This window comes from Nuphar pumila, chromosome 12 (assembly GCF_984573655.1).
Source record: "Nuphar pumila chromosome 12, dmNupPumi1.hap1.1, whole genome shotgun sequence".
Taxonomy (NCBI): Eukaryota; Viridiplantae; Streptophyta; class Magnoliopsida; order Nymphaeales; family Nymphaeaceae; genus Nuphar; species Nuphar pumila.
Genome location: NC_143260.1, coordinates 21,690,112 through 21,711,220, shown reverse-complemented (window position 1 = coordinate 21,711,220; position 21,109 = coordinate 21,690,112). Strand labels below are relative to the sequence as shown.

General features: G+C 36.4%; 1 long non-coding RNA gene and 5 other non-coding genes across 7 annotated transcripts; all 6 read right to left on the bottom strand.

Moving 5' to 3' along the window:
- Positions 1–3,462: 3,462 nt before the first annotated feature.
- LOC149820264 (uncharacterized) lies at positions 3,463–20,690 on the bottom strand. 2 transcript variants are annotated; one of them, XR_016426653.1, is made up of 3 exons: positions 20,590–20,690; positions 20,130–20,280; positions 3,463–3,743 (listed from the first exon to the last, which is right to left on the bottom strand). It is a non-coding gene; the product is annotated as an uncharacterized LOC149820264 (long non-coding RNA). The 2 variants fall into 2 exon arrangements; XR_016426654.1 differs by having other exon boundaries at positions 20,130–20,274; positions 20,590–20,611.
- On the bottom strand, positions 10,645–10,735 carry LOC149820269 (small nucleolar RNA R24). The gene has a single exon (XR_016426916.1). It is a non-coding gene; the product is annotated as a small nucleolar RNA R24 (small nucleolar RNA).
- LOC149820268 (small nucleolar RNA R24) lies at positions 11,055–11,145 on the bottom strand. Its single transcript, XR_016426919.1, has one exon. It is a non-coding gene; the product is annotated as a small nucleolar RNA R24 (small nucleolar RNA).
- Positions 11,467–11,557, bottom strand: LOC149820267 (small nucleolar RNA R24). Its single transcript, XR_016426918.1, has one exon. It is a non-coding gene; the product is annotated as a small nucleolar RNA R24 (small nucleolar RNA).
- Positions 11,883–11,973, bottom strand: LOC149820266 (small nucleolar RNA R24). Its single transcript, XR_016426917.1, has one exon. It is a non-coding gene; the product is annotated as a small nucleolar RNA R24 (small nucleolar RNA).
- Positions 12,313–12,403, bottom strand: LOC149820265 (small nucleolar RNA R24). Its single transcript, XR_016426915.1, has one exon. It is a non-coding gene; the product is annotated as a small nucleolar RNA R24 (small nucleolar RNA).
- Positions 20,691–21,109: the final 419 nt, after the last annotated feature.

Below are 21,109 nucleotides of genomic sequence, written 5' to 3'. Positions count from 1 at the left end.
ATTAATTCTTTATTAAAAACAATGGAACATGCATCGAAAGGGCTGTAATTGTTTGGTTTAGAGAAATCATCGACTTCAATGAAATTTTTAAGTTTATTGAATGTGAAATGCGCATTACATTGGCTTGAAAGAGGCCTGGTGTTGTTGACATATGAGAGAGAGAGAGTGAGTGCTTCTTCCCTGCCGACCGCAAGATTTGCAGAGAAATGAGGTTGACAGAGAGAGAGGTTCTAAGTTTCAAAATGTAACGGCGCAACACTGTTACTCCGTCTGTGTTATGGTTTGGGCGGGAGAATGGCTGACATACGTCATCATCGCAAAGGTGGTATGGACGGTCAGGATTTTCAGGTGAGGGTAAACCTCGTTTGACAAATGACCTGATCTGAACCCTTGTGACACACCCATTCCACATCAGTTGGGAACTTATAACTAGGGTGGGCAACCCGATGGGCCAAGCCTACCCGGTCCACCATGGACCGGGTTTGGGCCAAGTTTTTTGGCTCGGGCCCATTAGATACCGGGTCGAAATCAGGCCCATTATATATGTGGGCTGAGCTTGGGCTGGCCCATGCGCTGTCAGGCCAGTCCAACAGGCCTAAGTTATTTATTAATTTTTTAATAATAATAAATAAATAATAGTAACTTGATAACTATTACTATTTATCTGATTACATTAATTTTATGAAAACCAGAAAGATAATTAATTGGGTACATGGGAAGTTGAAACTTGTTAATTATTACTATTTATAAAAAAAATTGGGTTGGATCAGGCTGGACCCAAGCCGCTTCCCAGTGAGCCAGGTCATGGGCTGCTCTTCAAATCTGAGTCCGTTAAGAACCAGGTCATCTCCAAGCCAGGCCGCACTTAACGCCCGATGGGCCGAGCACTAAACGGGCCCTCCTATAACCACAAATGTCCAAGAATGGATATAGAGGGAGTGAGGAGCAGATCCCGGCGGGTCTTGGTCAGCAGGTAGGGAGAGGGAGGACGACCAGCACTCTCCATTTTGGAGCTCTAGTATTTTTTTAACATATTGCTGACGAATAGTGTGAATATAAGATGACGATGACCTGCAACCTGGACCAGCCCAAATTAGGCCCATGTGCCAAAGAAGCAGTCTGTATGTTTTGTGTTAACCAGGGCCTAGGGGTGCAGCAAGAAATCCAAGTTAGGGTGTGAAGACAACATATATATAGATATGTATGAGTCATGTGTTGGTCATGCTCCTTTAGGCCCATTCAAAAATAGTAGTTTTTGATATTTTTTCTCACATTATATAGATGTGATCTATAGGTTTTGTTTACTGAGAACTAGCTTTTGGATCACTAAAATCAGGCCTGTATACAGGTTTTTCCAGTAATCCAAAATCAATGGCTATGAAGGCATCAATTTTTTTCGGCTCACAAAAACATATTTTTTTGTCAAAAAAACATGATTAAGAGTCAATTCCCACTAAATCAAGCATGCTAAATACATCTAACGGTTCAGATATATCATAAAACATTTCAAACTATGAGGCTTAACAGGAAAAGAGGGCTTAATATGCTCTCTCTCTCTCTCTCTCTCTCTCTCTCTCTCTCTCTCTCTCTCTCTCTCTCTCTCGCTATATATATATATATATATAGGGAGAAGGGTGTAACATCAGACAAAAAAACGTGGAGACTTACTGGGCTGGCCCAGCCCTATTTAGTGCCTTAAAAATTGAGTCATTGCTGAATTTAAGCAAATTTCTCATGCGCACACACTTTTTTATCATGATGCTGCATGCACACAAGCCCAGAGATCAAGTTTATTTTTTCCTTTTTATTTCTTAACAAACGTTATTTGGGGTCACCAACAGGGCCTCAGCTCGCCTGGTAGGATAGGTTGGGGGCACATCACCATGTGTTGGGTGTTGCGAGTTCAAAATCCACTTGTAAATAAGCATGGTTGAATAACTATCGTAAAAAGAGGGTCTCTTAATTCCCCCACCTCTGATATGAATGATATAGTTAGTATGTTTTATTTTTATTATTAATGAAAAAACTCCACCCAAAATTAGAGAACTGGTTGCACCAGTCGGGATAGTTGCACGGTAACAGAAGAGTCTCGGGTTTGAATCCCACTTGGATTAACAGGTCACTCCAAAAGTTTAATGCCTCCAGCAACCTAGCCATGTTTCGGAACAGATGGATGATCGAAATTGCGCTTAATAGATATCACAATTCACAAGTCTCTCTCTCTCTCTCTCTCTCTCTCTCTCTCTCTCTCTCTCTCTCTCTCTCTCTCTCTCTCTCTCTCTCTCTCGTTTTCATTCACTCTAACAAAAGAAAATCAACTCTCCACAAACTCGATTGTCAGTTTGCCCTCATATCTTACTCTGTTTCCTTTTCTTGATACGTAAGCTGTATTGTTCAAATCAAGAGAGAAAGCACCAAGATTGAACGACAAAATAACTCTCAATAAGTAAATCAATGTTCTCAGTTTCTGAATCCAACAAAACCTGACCCGTAAACCATCGACCAGGCAATTTTGCAGTTCCATATTTCGGTCCACCTATTTGGGGAGCAATTAGCCAGAATCGATTCGGGGAAGATTGATTTCATCGATTCACCTAAAAAAATTAGGCAATTATGGTGAAACAAGTTTATTTGGCACCGACCCAAATGGACATCAATTTTAACTAATGGATTAAAACTTGGAAAATGAGAAATGAATTGTCCCTTGACTCTCATTTCTCCCCAATGCAGGCCAAAGAGACATGAAATACCAAAAAGCATGACTTTGTTCCTTTCGTTTCAAGGCATACTTCTCATAACACCTCAAATATATACTGGTGAACAAACTGAGCAACTCCTAACTCAGCTTCGTTTGACCCAACAAAAAACTCGAAAAATTCAATCAGACTCGTCAAATAGTACCATAATCAAGCTCAAGTGATACTCATTTCGTCTGGCATTGTTGAATCAATAGGCGTTCTTTGTAAAGATATATCACAAAAGTCAAAAAAAATAGTTTGTTGCCAGTGTGCCTCGTATCAAGTACTTTTCCCATTCTGCAACAAGCCTGCTTGGGTCGGGAACTCACATGAAGGCAAATTTCCTACTCAATGAAGCAAATTGATCTAAAGCTTGAACAAGATCCTATTGTTTCATCTACCAGTCCCAATTCATTGAACCTTGTTGAACCATGTGGTGAATTCCCCCACTTTTTGGCATCGAATTCAAGCTTGAACTCGTCAATTTTTTTGAGCCAGAAAAGCCAAACATAATCAGTACACTTAAGGAGCTCAACTGTGCAGAATCACAAAACCAGAATAAGAGCCATAGTTCATCCAAGGGTTCACGATCACATGGTAGAAGAATCAAGCCAGCCTTAATCCAAATTCGGTTATGGCTTGGTATTGGTAACATTGGTCGCCTATATTTTCATGTGCATGCTATATGTGAAGAAACACCATTACTTGAATAAAAAAAATAGACTTTGAGAGCAAACAAATGGTCTGCTAAAGATAAAGAAATGATCTTTTGGATGCATTTCAACGAACAAGATAAGAAAAAATGTCAGCACATCATAACACCGAGATTGGCTCTCAGGCTACACTAGAAAACTGCAAAGTTTGTGTTGATTCACTCACTTCCTAAAGGAAATCTTGGTGTGCTGCCTGTTCTTCTTGGGGCCAGACTTGGCAACCTTAAGGTTCCTGTGAACGGCACTGAGCCTTGCTAGAGCAGTGTTCTGGCCTGTAGTAGTTGTCAGAAACCTAGAATACAAGCAAAAACGGAAAGCTTAACACCAGAAACACAAAAAGATCTTAGACAAGCAGCTAAATATTCCCAGATCAATAAAATCCAAAATTATACAAATCAATGGCCAAAACCAGCAGTTTATAGGAGTAAGAATTTATGAAAGGCAAGAATGACGTTTGGCATCAGAAATGGCAACAGTAGAACAGGATGCCTACTCATCTGCCTCACATGAACAAAGACATTCAGAGGAACCATGCATCTCCAAATTTTTTAAGGGGAAAACAATAGAAGAGGCCGTTCATTAAAAAGAACAAAAAAAACTTGAAAGAACAAACCTAAAAGAACCTCAAATACTTGTAAAGAGAATATGCTTCTAGAAATTACGGCCAACCAATTGACTAAGAACAACAGTTTTGTTTTTAAATGGAATAACCCAAAATAGAGCAAAGATTAGAGTCCCCAAGCTTGGCAGGCAAGCAGCATTAGAAATTCTTACTCCTGAAGCTAACAATGATCAACAATTCCTTGAAAAGTACTTACTGTCTGTACGGACCACACATCACCACAGTGATGGAAACTCCATGACAGAATAAAATATCAAATCCATCACAAGTGATTAAGTGGTTCCTTGGCAGAAATTACCAAGTCCAGTATTAACAAATTGAAAGTCCTGCCGAGTTAGAGGAAATCCAAAAGGACAATACTCTGAACTCTGGATTCATGAACAGGATCAGAGAAATCCAAAGACTTCTACAAGTAGTCAAACGAGTTGTGGCTCAAAAAACTTCACTATATCACTCTATGAAGGTCAGTTGTAACCCTACTCTCACATACCCCAAGTGAAATGCGCAATGGGGACTGAATATGACTGACTATCAGTTGTACACAACATGACTAACTGCTCAACTCAAACACTTAGTCGTGCAGGCTACAGTGAACAAACAGGCTACAGGCCACGAACTCATGACTGAAGGTTATGATGAACAGTAAAAAGAAAAAACCAAAATGAACAAAAAGAGAATTGCTCAGAAGCCAAGCGTAACAAGCAGTGTTATCAAAAATGCGCCTTGAGGCGCAAAAGGCGCATCTCGCCTTGAGGCGCGGCCCTCTGTGCCACAAGGCGCAAGACTGAGGTGCAAAAAAAATTTTTACAACAAGATTTCTTAGACATAATATACAAAGTTTTTGTAGGTTAATCTCATATATTTTTTAGTTATTTCAGTTATGTAATAAGTTTACTAGTATATTACTATATTTTAACTTTTGTTGGTTACTCTCGTATATTTTTCAGTTATTTCAGTCATGTAATTAGTTTCTTAATATATTTTAACTTTTGTTGGTTAATTTCATATATTTTTCAGTTATGTAATCAGTTTTTTAGTTAATTTTATATGTTCATCTCATATTTTTTAGAATAATCTCATATATTTTAACTTTTGTAGGTTAATCTCATATATTTTTCAGTTATTTCAGTTATGTAATCAGTTTCTTAGTATATTTTAATCTTTGTTGGTTAATCTCATATATTTTCCAGTTAGGTAATCAGTTTTTAGTTACTTTTATATGTTAATCTCACATTTTTTAGAATAATCTCATATATTTTAACTTTTGTAGGTTAATCTCATATATTTTTCAGTTATGTAATCAGTTTCTTAGCATATTTTAACTTTTGTTGGTTAATCTCATATATTTTCCAGTTAGGTAATCAGTTTTTAGTTACTTTTATATGTTAATCTCGCATTTTTTAGAATAATCTCATATATTTTAAGTTTTGTAGGTTAATCTTATATGTTTTCCAGTTATTTCAGTTATGTAATCAGTTTCTTAGTATATTTAAACTTTTTTTGGTTAATCTCATATATTTTCCAGTTATGTAATCAGATTTTAGTTACTTTTATATGTTGATCTCATATTTTTTAGAATAATCTTATATATTTTAACTTTTGTTGGTTAATCTCATATATTTTCCAGTTATGTAATCGGTTTCTTAGTATATTTTATCTTTTGTTGGTTACTCTCATTTATTTTCCAGTTATGTAATCAGTTTTTAGTTACTTTTATATGTTAATCTAACATTTTTTAGAATAATCTCATATATTTTAACTTTTGTAGGTTAATCTCATATATTTTCTAGTTATTTCAGTTATGTCATCAGTTTCTTAGTAAATTTTAACTTTTTGGGTTAATCTCATATATTTTCCAGTTATGTAATCAGTTTTTAGTTACTTTTATATGTTAATCTTATATTTTTTAGAATAATCTCATATATTTTAACTTTTGTAGGTTAATCTCATATATTTTCCAGTTATTTCAGTTATGTAATAAGTTTTTTAGTAAATTTTAACTTTTTTTGGTTAATTTCATATATTTTCCAGTTATATAATCAGTTTTTGTTACTTTTATATGTTAATCTTATATTTTTTAGTACTTATTTGAGATTTTCTATTTCTTATTGGTTGTTATTTCATCAATAAAGCATTTCTTTATTTATTTGTATTTTTAGATTTTTTTTATAATTTTTTTAAAGTTTTCAAAAAAAAATTGAGGCTTACGCCTCGCCTCGGTTTTTGGTGGTGCACCTCGCTACGCCTCAACACTTTTCACAACACTAGTAACAAGTATATTTCATTGAACTAACCCTTTTGAAGGGATATTCTTGACAAAATTTGTATTTACAGCCACATCAACCTTCGGCAGAGAAAGAGAAAGACAAGAGGTTGTTGCACAAAATAGGTCATCATCGTGACCTAGAAAACCCGTGTTTACAAAAATACTATGGACAATAGTGTCCTTGATTATAAATACAAAATACAAATATGTACATATGTGCAAATTAGAAATACAAAACATAAAGTACGGATCTGGACCAGATGTAAATCCAGAACCATATCACGTCTTCTTTAAGAGCCTCCCTCAAGTTGTGCATGATCTTGAATCATGGACAACTTGCTTTTTAAGAACCAAAAATTATATTTGGTCCGCCCCTTTGTAAACATATCAACCACTTGATCTTCAGTGCAAACATAGTATGGCTCAATTTCTTTCTCTTCAACCTTTTGCCTGACAAAATGTTGATCCATCTAGATATATTTAGTGTGACTATGATGAATGGGATTTAAAAAATATTTATCGCACTTTGATTATCACACAGTAAAAATGATCTTGAAATAGATTCTCGCAATTCTGTTAGCAAGTGTCTAATCTACATAGCTTCTGTTGTGGCAGCTGCCATGGAACGATATTGAGCCTCAGTACTAGATCTGACAACAACCTTTTGATATCTACTACTCCAAGACACAATGTTGCGGACAAGAAAAATACAATAGCCTAAAACTGACCTTCTCTCATATGGATCTCTTTCCCAATCCGCATTTGTATAGATAAAAATTTTATGAGCCTCATTATCTATAAGATTCCTATTGTAAACAAGTTCATCTCCTGTTGTACCCTTTAAGTATCTCAATATTCGTTTAACTGCATCCATGTGCCAAGTTCGAGGTTCATGCATAAATTGAGACACTTGATTTACAGAATAGACAATGTCAAGTCTAGTGAAGGCAAGATACTTGAGCATTCCGACTATACTTCGGTATCTAGTGGATCATCATATAAGTCTTCATCATGGGAACTCAACTTCTATTGTAAAACGCTCAGAGTAGCCAAAGGCTTGCAATCTTTCATTCTTGCTCTACTTAACAAGTCGTGTTAGGGTCAACACATTGTCTTTCCTGTCAACTTCTATTCCAAGAAAATACCTCAATTCTTAAAGATCCTTCATTTTAAAATTCTGGTTTAAGAATTCTTTGACTTCTTGGATATGATTGCAAGAGTTGCCCGTGATAATTATGGCATCTGCATAGATCAATAAGAATGTGATTGTATGCTTGTCTATGAAGATAAAGAGTGAGTGATCAACAATGCATCTACAAAAACCAATATTTTGAACTTTGAGAGAAAAATTATCAAACCAGGACAGTGATGCTTGTTTTAAACCATAAAGAGCTCTCTTCAATTTGCAGACATACGCTTTAGGATCTCCTTCTGCATATCCAAGTGGGTGTTCCATATAAACTTCTTCTTTAAGGGCCCCATGAAGAAAAGCATTCTTCACATTCATCTGGCTCAATGTCCATTTGTGATGGACGGCTAGAGATAATATGATATGAATTGTCCCCATCTTGACCACAGGATTAAAAGTCTGATCGTAATCATGGCCATATTCTTGAGTGAAACCACGTGCAACAAGTCTTGCTTTGTGTCGTTCAATGCTCCCATCAGGTTTATACTTGATCTTATAAACTCACTTAGACCCTACGATGTTTCTATCATTGGGTCTGGGAACAACTTCTCATGTTTGACATTCATATAATGCTTTCATTTCTTCATTTATTGCCTCTATCCACTTGTGTGACTTGACTGCTTGATAGAAGGTAGTAGGTTCATCTTGATTTTCAACATGTGACAGAAATAACTGAAAATCCAAAGTGAAATTATCATAACTAACCCATCTCTGAATTGGGTATCGAAATCTTTCTGATCTCCTGATAAAAGAATGATTTTCAGGTTCATCAACAATCACATCAGTAATTGGTCCTGAAAACTTCTCAATCTCATTGGACAGCAAATTGTCATTCTCGATTTGAGTTGTGCAAGAGGTTTCATCTGGTTCAATAATAGGCATGAGAGCAACACTGCAATCAGATGAACACTCTTCGTTGATGTTAGCAAACAACTCGACATTCAGCCATGGAGAATAAACTTCAACACTATGACGTGTATTTTATAAAGAATGCCCATCATCAAAATTCTGCTCATCAAAAACCACATTTCTGGAGATCTTAACACACTTGGACAGAGGCTCATAGCAACGATATCCCTTATAATCATCCGCATATCCTACAAATCTGCACTTAGAAGCTTTATCCTGAAACTTATTTCTTAATGATTTGTCAATATGCACGTAACAAACATAGCCAAAAACTCGCAAATTATCATAATTTGGGTGATGTCGAAAAAGAGTATAATAAGGTGATTTATTGGCTAAAATGACCATCGACAAACGATTTATAATATAAACCGCAGAGTGAAAAGCTTTTGTCCATAACTCAATAGGAATATGACTGTCATGCAACATGCTCATCGCACTCTCAACAATGTGGCGGTGTTTTCGTTCAGCCACACCATTCTGTTGCGGTGTGTGCGAGCAGGAAACTCTACGACTTATACCATTGTTTCAAAAAAAAGCAATAAAGTCATTTGAAGTGTACTCACCTCCCCCATCACACTGAAAATTCATAATATTTGACGAAAATTGAGTTTTGACAAAGGCATGAAACGTTCTAAACAATTGAGAAACTTCATATTTATGTTTCATGAAGCATATCCAGGTATAACGAGAATAACTATCAACAAAAACAACATAGTATCAACTTCCCGAAAGAGAACAAATGCAGGACCTCATACATCAGAGTAGACAATCTCAAAAGGTCTTGAAGCTTTTTTATCAATTGAATTGAAAGGAAGAACATGACTCTTGCACAATTGACAACTTATACATTTTTCATTATCAAAAGTAGGACTCAAACTAGATAACGAAATAAGATTATCTCTTACTAACTTTTCAACAAAAGAGGAACTACACTGACCAAGTCTACTATGCCAAATATTTAACTTATTACATTTAGACAGACTAAGAAGACATTTAGAAGAGGATTCATCGAACTCCAATGAAGGCTTCAAGACGACAGAAACACAAACACAAACAAAAGGATCTCTCTTTAAAGAATGACTCCCTCGTTTGAAGGTCCTTGACATACACAGAAGAGAGTAAATTTGACAAAAAAATGTGTATCATCAACAAGTTTGAAGACAGAAATAATGTTCGCTTTGATATTAGGAGCAAGTAAAACATTGGACAATTTTATGGATGAATTAAAGAAGGGTAGTGAGAAATGGAATGATGAGTTTCATCTCCAATGACATAATCGTCGTTATAGAAATAAGGAGATAAGTTCGAGAGTTTACATGCATCTCCCGTGACATGGGTGGCTTGCCCCAGAGTCTATATACCATACTCCGTGGTCATTTTGTGCTATTGTCATCTTTGAAAGAGCTGCCAATAAAAGTTGTTGCACATCTCCACTAGATTTACTCCCATCAGTCTGCCTTTTTTACAGAATAATAGAAGCCCACGTAAAACCAAAGAGAAGAGAAGAAAATGAAAGAGATGGACAGAAGAAGGGAGAGAAGAAATATGAAGTCAACCTTAGTATTCGTGGATCAGTTCAACCTGCTCTGATACCATGACAGAATTTGTATTTCTAGCCACGTCAACCTTCAGCAGAGAAAGAGAAAGACAAGAGGTTGCTGGACAGAATAGATCATCATCATGACCTAGAAAACTTGTGTTTATATACAGTGTTTAACAAAAATAATATTGACAATAATGTCCCTGATTATAAATACAAAATACACATATGTGCACATGTGCAAATTAGAAATACAAAACATAAGTATGGATCTGGACCAGATGTAAATCCAAGACCATATCACATCTTCTTTAACAATTCTTACATGTTAGCTTTTCATCGTAGCAAAGGGAGCTTGACCAGCATTCCAATAACATGAAACAAAATAGACAAAGGTATTCTAGCAACAACCGCAAGAATAGCATGAACAAACTCGAGTCTAAGTCCAAACCAAATCAGCTACAACCATGAAACAAAAATTCCCAATAGAACAGTGAACTACATAACATATGTAGTTTGGAACCGTTGGTGGAAAATGATTAAGTTGTACACAACATGACAAAATGCTCAACTCAAACACTTAGTCGTGCAGGCTACAGGCCACGAACTCATGACTGAAGGTTATGATGAACAGTAAAATGAAAAAATTAAAATGACCAAAAAGAGAATTGCTCAGAAGCCAAGCGTAACAAGTATATTTCATTGAACTAACCCTTTTGAAGGGATATTCTTACATGTTAGCTTTTCATCATAGCAAAGGGAGCTCGACCAGCATTCAAATAACAACATGAAACAAAATAGACAAAGGTATTCTAGCAACAACCACAAGAATAGCATGAACCAACTTGAGTCTAAGTCCAAATCAAATCGACTACAACCATGAAACAAAATTTCCAATAGAACAGTGAACTACATAACATATGTAGTTTGGAACCATTGGTGGAAAATGATTAAGTTGTACACAACATGACTAACTGCTCAACTCAAACATTTAGCCGTGCAGGCTACAGTGAACAAACAGGCTTCAGGCCACTATGACGAACACTAAAAAGAAAAACTAAAATGACAAAAAAGAGAATTGTTCAGAAGCCAAGCGTAACAAGTATATTTCATTGAATTAACCCTTTTGAAGGGATATTCTTAGATGTTAGCTTTTCATCATAGCAAAGGGAGCGCGACCAGCATTCCAATAACAACATGAAACAAAATAGACAAAGGTATTATAGCAACAACCACAAGAATAGCATGAACCAACTTGAGTCTAAGTCCAAACCAAATCGGCTACAACCATGAAACAAAAATTCCAAATAGAACAGTGAACTACATAACATATGTAGTTTGGAACCGTTGGTGGAAAATGATTAAGTTGTACACAACATGACTAATTGCTCAACTCAAACACTTAGTCGTGCAGGCTACAAGCCACAAACTCATGACTGAAGGTTATGATGAACAGTAAAAAGAAAAAACAAAAATGAACAAAAAGAGAATTGCTCAGAAGCAAAGCGTAACAAGTATATTTCATTGAACTAACCCTTTTGAAGGGATATTCTTACATGTTAGCGTTTCATCATAGCAAAGGAAGCGCAACCAGCATTCCAATAACAACATGAAACAAAATAGACAAAGGTATTCTAGCAACAACCACAAGAATAACATGAACCAACTTGAGTCTAAGTCCAAACCAAATTAATAGGCTACAACCTTGAAACAAAAATTTCCAATAGTACAGTGAACTACATAACATATGTAGTTTGGAACCGTTGGTGGAAAATGATTAAGTTGTACACAACATGACTAACTGCTCAACTCAAACACTTAGTCGTGCAGGCTACAGGCCAGGAACTCATGACTGAAGGTTATGATGAACAGTAAAAAGAAAAAACCAAAATGAACACAAAGAGAATTGCTCAGAAGCCAAGCGTAACAAGTATATTTCATTGAACTAACCCTTTTGAAGGGATATCCTTAGATGTTAACTTTTCATCATAGCAAAGGGAGCACAACCAGCAATCCAATAACAACATGAAACGAAATAGACAAAGGTATTCTAGCAACAACCACAAGAATAACACGAACCAACTTGAGTCTAAGTCCAAACCAAATCGGCTACAACAGTGAAACAAAAATTTCCAATAGTACAGTGAACTACATGGCATATCTAGTTTGGAACCGTTGGTGGAAAATTATTAAGTTGTACACAACATGACTAACTGCTCAACTCAAACACTTAGTGGTGCAGGCTACAGTGAACAAAGAGGCTACAGGCCACGAAGTCATGACTGAAAGTTATGATGAACAGAAAATGAAAAAAAGAAAAATGACCAAAAAGAGAATTGCTCAGAAGCCAAGCGTAACAAGTATATTTCATTGAACTAACCCTTTTGAAGGGATATTCTTACATGTTAGCTTTTCATCATAGCAAATGGAGTGCGACCAGCATTCCAATAACAACATGAAACAAAATAAACAAAGGTATTCTAGCAACAACCACAAGAATAACATGACCCAACTTGAGTCTATGTCCAACCCAAGTAGGCTACAACCGTGAAACAAAAATTTCCAATAGTACAGTGAACTAAATAACATAGCTAGTTTGGAACCGTTGGTAGAAAATGATTAAGTTGTAAGCTAGTCATTAAACTTAAGTAACATACACGGGTGCTGATACCAGATGCAGCATTTGTACGTGCTTGTCCAGGTCAGGTCGATGGGTCCAACCCTGGCATTTTAGGGTTGGCGATTTGAGCATTTGGGTATGACGCAGTACCAGGAAATGGATATTCAGGTGTTAAAAAAATTGTTTGGGCTTTTGGGTGCATGATTAAAATGAGGGCTGCTATTTGTTTAAGTGAATGAGATAAGTTTGTTTTGATGTATGATACATATACTGGTAGAATTCACTATTTGATGGTTTTTTATTCCATTTTTGCATGTGTATAATGGCCATAAGATTGGTAAGACACTGGTTTCCTGGAATTTAAGGTTTCTTGCGGAGGACGTGCTTGCTTTAATGATTTTTTATTTGAAATCATTTGCTGATTAGTTTTGCTTACTGCTAATCGAGAGTTAAGGTAACAATGGATGATATGGTTAGTGGAATTGAAAATAAATTTTAGATTTTTTCATGTAAAATTAATTGTGTAATTACAACAACAACAACAACAACTACGCCTTCATCCCAAAACAATTGGGGTCAGCGATATGAACCAAAAAAGAAATTCATTTTGGGTCTTCCACATGAATCCTTTTCCTCCAATCATTTCTATCCAATGCCATGTCCTCGGTGAGGTTCAAAGCATTCATATCCTTTCCTATCATCTCCATCCAAGTCTTCCTAGGCCTACCCCGACCTCTTTTAACTAATATATTTTCCCATTTCTCCAACCTTCTAACTGGAGCATCATTAGGCCTTTGCCGAATATGTCCAAACCACCGTAAACGATTCTCTCTCATCTTATTTTCAATGAGTGCAACGCCTACCTTCTAACATATCTCCTCATTCTGAATCCTATCTTTTATTGTATTTTCACACATCCATCTCATCATACGCATCTCAGCTACACTCATTTTTTGAATATAATGTCTCTTGGCAGCCCAACATTCCGTATCATATAGTAAAGCGGGCCTAATAGTCGTCCTATAAAACTTTCCATTCAACCGCAATGGCATTCTACGATCGCACAACACTCCAGTTGCACTTTTCCATTTCGTCCACCCAACCTTTATCCTATGATTTACATCTCCATCAATTTCTCCATACTTTTGAATGATAGATCCCAAATATTTGAAACAATCATCCACCGGTATTTCTTGCTCACCAAGCTTCACTACACTCCCATCATTGCTTCGTTGCTTACTAAACCGACATTCTATGTATTTTGTCTTACTCTTACTCAACTTAAAACCTCTTGCTTCCAATGTCTGTCTCCATAATTCTAACTTAGCATTAACCCCAGCTCTAGACTCATCAATCAAAACAATATCATCAGCAAACAACATACACCACGACACATTTTCTTGAATTGATCTCGTAAGCTCATCTCTAAATCAATAAAAACCATATGCAAATCTTTGTTCCTCTCTCTATATCTTTCAATAAGTTGTCTAAGAAGATGTATAGCTTCCATAGTTGATCTTCCAGGCATAAAACCAAATTGATTCTCCGATATCATGACAACCTTCCTCAACCTAGACTCAATCACCCTCTCCCAAAGTTTCATAGTATGACTCATGAGTTTTATACCACGATAGTTTGTGCAATCTTGTATATCACCCTTATTCTTATATAAAGGCACCAAAGTACTCTTCCTCCACTCATTAGGCATCTTATTTGTTCGCCAAATCAAGTTAAAAAGATTTGTCAACCATTCTAAACCTTTCTCTCCCAAGCATTTCCAAGCCTCGATAGGTATACCATCTGGGCCAACTGCCCTTCTTGATTTCATTTTCTTCAAGGCCTCTGCAATTTCTTTCTTTTGAATCTTGCGCATGAAGTCACGATTGATCTCATGAAAAGGAATGGAGAAGTCTCCAAGATCTTGAGCATGACTATCATTAAATAGCTTATCAAAATAATCTTTCCATCTCTCCTTAATCTCCTCATCTTTGACTAAAACCCTTTGTGTTTCATCTTTGATACATCTAACCATACCCAAATCCCTCGATTTCCTATCTCTCATCTTTGCAAGCCTATAAATATCCTTCTCGCCTTCTTTGGTATCCAACTTGTCATAAACCTCCTTATATACCTTAGCCCTCGCATTTCGAACTACTTTTTTAGCTTCCTTCTTTGCTATCATATACTTCTCCAAATTCTCATTATCTCGACTCTTACTTAGATTTCTATAACACTCTCTTTTAACCTTAATAGCTAATTTGACATCCTCGTTCCACCATGATGTATCCTTACCTAGTGGTGCACCGCCTTTAGACTCACCCAATACCTCCTTAGCCACTTTTCTCATGCCACCCGCTATCTTATTCCACATTGATTATGAATCCTCCTCGAGACACCAATCAACTTCCTTAACTACCTGCTCTACAAACATTCCTTGTTTAGCTCCTTTCAGTGCCCACCACTTAATTCTAGGATCTATCCTATGTCTATCCCTTTTGCGGCATTGTCTAATTCTAAGATCTAAAATTAAGACTCTATGTTGTGTAGCTACACTTTCTCCCGGTATAACCTTACAATCGATGCAACAACCCCTATCTCTCTTTCTAAGTAGGAAAAAATCTATCTGACTCGTATTAACCCCACTTTTAAATGTTACTAGGTGAGACTCCCTCTTCCTAAACCAAGTGTTTGCTAAGATCATATCATAGGACAAACAAAAATCTAAAATCCTTTCTCCACTTTCATTTCTTTCTCCTATACCATAGCCTCCATGGATACACTCAAATTCATTCCTACTAATGCCTACATGTCCATTAAGGTCACCGCCGATGAAAAATTTTTCTCCATAAGATATCCCTTGTACTACTCCATCTAAATCTTCCCAAAATTGATGCTTAATGGAATCATCTAAACCTACTTGAGGCGCATAAACACTAATAATATTAATAATATCCGTACCTAATACTAATTTAATAAGTAAAATTCTATCACCCTTCCTACGGACCTCAACTACATTATCTATAAACTGACGACTCATAACAATCCCTACTCCATTCCTATTCCTATTTATTCCTGTATACCAAATCTTATATCCCCAAGGTTCTATCACTTTTGCTTTCTCACCTACCCATTTGGTCTCTTGTAGACATAAAATATCAATCTTTCTCCTACACATAACATCTACTAACTCTACCAATTTACCAGTTAAAGACCCTATGTTCCAAGTGGCTAACCTAATTTTATGGTCTTGGACTAACTTTTTTACCCCCACCCGTCCAACAAAGTGAGGGAACCCTTGCCTATTTGACACCACACCCGGGCGCCGGTGTGACGCGTCGCTTCTGGGCGACGACCTAGCAACCCTTGCCCATTTACCACTGCCTCCGGGCCTAGAGAGTACAGCACGTTGCTCAGTAGGGAACGCCCCAACGAAATTCTCATATTGGTTCATTTTCATAGGGTATGACTAAGTTTTTATGTTGGCTGTCACAGGCCTACCGCAACCCTCCTCCTTTATCCGGGCTTGGGACCGGCAGTGTATAACTAAACAGTTATACACATGCGGAATTAATTGTGTAATTAGTTTAATTTTATTTGATTTTTTTAGATTTTTTGAGAAATTATTTGATTTTTATATTTGTCTGAGATTTTGCCAAAAAAAACTCGAGAAACATTTAGAAGGTTGAAAATCTCCTATGAAATTCACAACCAAGAAATTGCAGTTTTAAACTTTTGTAAATATGGCACTTGTTTCATTACATGGTATCAAAGTCTTTGGTACACTTGGACAAAAGCCTGAAGAGGAGATTCGGGGGTGGAGCATTGGTTTGTTGGTTCGTTGCCTAAGGAAGTGCGCCATCAAACTTCTTCAACATTTTTTCTTGCTTTCTTCTTCCATTCTCTCTTCTCATTCATATCTCTATTCTTTTCTTCACTATGGCCGATAAAGAAATTGTAACGGTTGTTCCCATCAAATTTGATGGGAACAACTACAACATGTGGGTCATGACGATGAAAGGAATCATCATGGGCAAAGATTTATGGCATCTTGTTGATGGATCTGCATTGGAACCACAAGCAATTCTCAAAAAATGGGTTATTGAAGCCGACGGTGGATCCAAAGAAGAAAGCCTTAAGGGGATTGAAAAAAGAAAAAGATATGGTTGATTACAAGAAATCCTATAAAGAGTAGAAAGTAGGTCAGGTCAAGGTTATTTCCCTCTTTATGGGTAGTATGCATGAAGAACCTTGCTCCGATATTCTTGAGTTTGAAAGTCAATGAAGCTTGGGAATATGATAGATAAACATATACCCAAAAAGATGTGACACACAAATGGGATCTCAAAGACAAGGTATATAATTGCAAACAAGGTGATAAGACCATGAGAAAATACTATAGTACCCTCAAGAGGCTTTGGGATCAATTGGCTAAACTTGAGCTTATATGAGAGACCTTAGTTGTCAGAGGCGATAGGCGAAGCCTAGGCGGTGAGACCCTAAAAAGACTGGGTGGGGCCTAGGCAAGCTAGGCGGTACCCTAAATAAATAAAAAATAAAAAAAACATACGAAATAGGTAAATAAACTATTAAAATTAATAACAAAACATATATACAACATAAAATCAATCAATAATAAACAATAGACAAATAATATGGTGTCAAACACAATAAAGCAATTATATTAGATAAAAACAGTTAAATAGATAACTCATACGCTTATAGATTATATATGAATTAAGTACACATATATGTATATGTACATAATTATATATAATATAAGCACATAATATTGAAAATTTATACTATATGATTATGATATGTTAATATATATAATTATATGCAATTATACAGGAAACATATATATGTGTGTACAACTAGGCATCAAATCAAGAAACTACCTCGGCTTGGCCGCCTAGACTCCGCCTTTGACAACTAAGGGGATGGGTGGAAGGAGGAAAAAGAAGGAAAAAAAGGTAAAAAGAAGAAAATGAGAGAATAAAAAAAGAAAGCTTTTGAGGCACGAGGAGGAAGAAAAAAAGAAACAAAAAAACAAAAATAAAAATAAAAAAACATAACTACGTCCTTACGGCTTAGGCATGGGCAACCTAGATAAAAAAACAAGGCCCTACCGCCTAGACCTGTAAGCCTAGGTGGTGGACCTAAGCCTAGCCAGCCTAGGCACAACTTTTGACAACTAAGTGGGAGACTCCAAATGATGCGCAAAAATGGAATAAATACAAGCATGAAGAACAATTATTCCAGTTTTTTTGTCCATTCAACCTAGTGGGACTGACCTTTCTGTTGTTTTGTCAACAACTAAAACAAGAAAGCAAAATAAGCCTGCTTTGGCTCACCACAAGTCTGTTATGAATAACGAGTTTCGTAAAATGGTGAAGGCCATTGTTAATCAAGTCAGTGACTTCTATCATTGTAAATGCTTCATCGTCTTCTCTTCTTCTATTTAATCTTATAATTTGTCTGTCTGGCATCTTTCCTTTTTTTGTGTGGAGTTCATGTATGGCATATGGAGTAGAGAAATGTCTTTAACTCTTTCTAGCATGCACATGCTGGGAATCATGGATTGTAGATTTGTGTGTAGTCTATTTGTGGAAAAATCCTCAACTTGATGTGATTTTAGATGAGCCTCTTCTACCTATGTAACCACTAGATATTTTGGTGGTTCCATTAGGTAACTTATGTTGAGCTGTTTGCAACATTGTAAGACATTTGAAGCAACTACCGTACCTAGGATTGCTTACCTCGTGTTCTTGACATTGTCAAACAATATGTGACCACTAGATGTTTTGGTGGTTCCATTAGGTAACTTATGTTGAGCTGTTTGCAACATTGCGAGACATTTGACTCAACTATCGTACCCAGGATTGTTTAGCTTGTGTTCTTGACCTTGTCAAACAATGTCCAACATGGTGATTATTTTTTAGCTTGCATATGACTATTCTACATGATTTTTTTTCTAGATATATGTTTTCCTTTTTTCCCACTACACCTTTTTTATTTACTAAACTGGCTCCCCTTTGTGCAATTTTGGAAGTCACTGAACAAAGACTGTATTGCAATAGTGAAATCTAAATGTTACTTAGTTTAATGCTATGTCATCAAATATAGGTTTCACATTGTATGGCTTTGAAAAATGGAGTGGTTTACAAACATTTGTATTGAAACCCGGTCTTGAGACGATCAACACATTATCCTTTGTCTACTTAGATTCGAACATAGATTTTAGTCTTGTCTCATCTATGCATACTTGAGCCAAGACTTCATGTAAGAGAAGAGAATTTTTCCTATGAATAATATTGACCCGGACTTGTTCAAATTTGGGTATAAGTCAGTCTTCTTGTTTGCCAATACTGAAAAAAAAAAGATTGTTACAATAAATGATGGGTGAAAAAAAGACGACCATCTTGACAAACTTGCTTCTTGAACCAAAACCAAAAATTGGACTGAACAGCAGCAATGGTACATCAATTAAGTGAAGCCATAACAGTTCATTAAGCAAGGGCATAAAACCTCTCACTTTTTTCAAAACAAAATTCAACATATTTCAGCAGACAAAAGGGCAGAGAGGAGGGGGCAGCCAATTAAATCATGAAAACACCAGTATTAATACACTGATATGCTTTCATAGACCACCATAATTGCATATCTGATGCAGAATCCACAAATTATGGTACTGTAGTCTCAGAAATCTCATATCAGCAAGCACACTAACCAAGAAAATAACAAGGAAAATAAAAAAAACATAATTAGAAACAGGAAAAAGGACAAAAAAAAAGCAATCAACAAGACGTACAGTAAGAAGGATGTCACAATTTCAATGACAGGAAAAAAATACCATAGATATTGACAAATCCAAATTGGCAAAATGCAAACCTGAACTCAGAAAGAAACCCGTAAATGTGTGGCCAGTTTCATAGAAATAAACAAAACCAAAAACCTTCTTAATACACTTCAATAATTGTAAGAAACAATTCAAAACACAGATCCAAGTACCATTGAAACCATGATCACAAGGCATTCCGATAACAATCCCAATTATATGACCATGTACAAGTCAAAACCATTTTCCTTCAAAGCATAAACTACTTATAGGAAAACTTAAAATGCACCAACCAAAAACGCAAGAGAAAGCCCCAAAACCACCAAACAAAATGTGAGAGCCAAGTCTACACTTTCACTGAAAACCTAGTTGCATTTTAACAAGAATAATAAGAATATCCGAATTCCACCAACCAGTACTCAATAAACAAATCTATAAAGCACAAAATCAACCCTGTTTCTGAATAATGTAATGCACAAATCGATGAAAACAAGTCACGCTCAAGGAATCTGGATACCAAGTAATACTGAAAACGCCCGAGAAAAATGAGGAAAAAATACACAAACGTTATAACCTAAACGCTACTACCGCAAGAACGAAAACTCGAAAACCCACAAACTCATGCTACCTCCCATCGAAATCTCGAACAAAATACAAAAAAAGGTACTACGACGATCTTATGAGCCAGACTTACCCGAATACTTGAAGGTGTTGAGGTTGTAAAGGTTGTTCTTTTCCCTGCTGAACTGGACCTCGGCCGTGCCATTCCCGAATTGCTTGACGAGGAAAGAGTTGTTCTTGACGATCTCCCAAATAAGAGTATCCGGAATAGTCTCCATCTTCACCTTCAGAGATCCCAGAATTTAGCAAAATAAGGAAAAGTGACACCAGAACGGCCGAAATCCGGAAATAAGTCATAAATCTCAAACACAATACCAAACTACATCGAGGAACAAGAGAATCAATATAAACTAACATATATCTCTTAAATATATTAAAAATGGCCAAGAAAAGCAATTTGCAAAACGTATGCCAAACTTGAGCAAAAGCAATCTCGCAAGTACGTCAAAAATAGCCGAAAAAATCTCGAAAAACTACAATCTCTAAAGGTAAACTAAACTCAAACAGAGAGAGAGACAGAGATTGTTTTTTACAGTAGTATGAATGAGAGAATCGTGCGCTATTACTCTTCTTCTTCTTCCATAAAACCCCTCTCTTCCTGAAGAGCGCAGAGAGAGAGAGAGAGAGAGAGAGAGAGAGAGAGAGAGAGAGGAAATGAAAACTCCTGCGGATCGTCCCCTTCATATACGACGGTCCTCTTGAAAACCCTAGCTTGTGTGGTTTGGGTCGGATCATGACAGATCCGAGTTCGAGACCAAAATACAAACAGTTTATCCGTGAGTTCGGATCCGAATCAGATACGAAGAGAGAGAGCAAGATTGGGATCTGAATGGGGATGTAAACGGTTTGGGTTCAGATCAGATGCAGCCGATACGATATTCGACTAATCAAATGTTGGCTAAACGGATTTGGATGGTGACAAGCTCATACTGGATCCACTTTTTTACGTGAATTTGGATATTTTTCGGATTAGACAACAAAAAATTGAAACCATTTCTGCATTCGATTATAATCAAATATTGTTTTGGCTTACCAAATGCTACTAAACTGAAT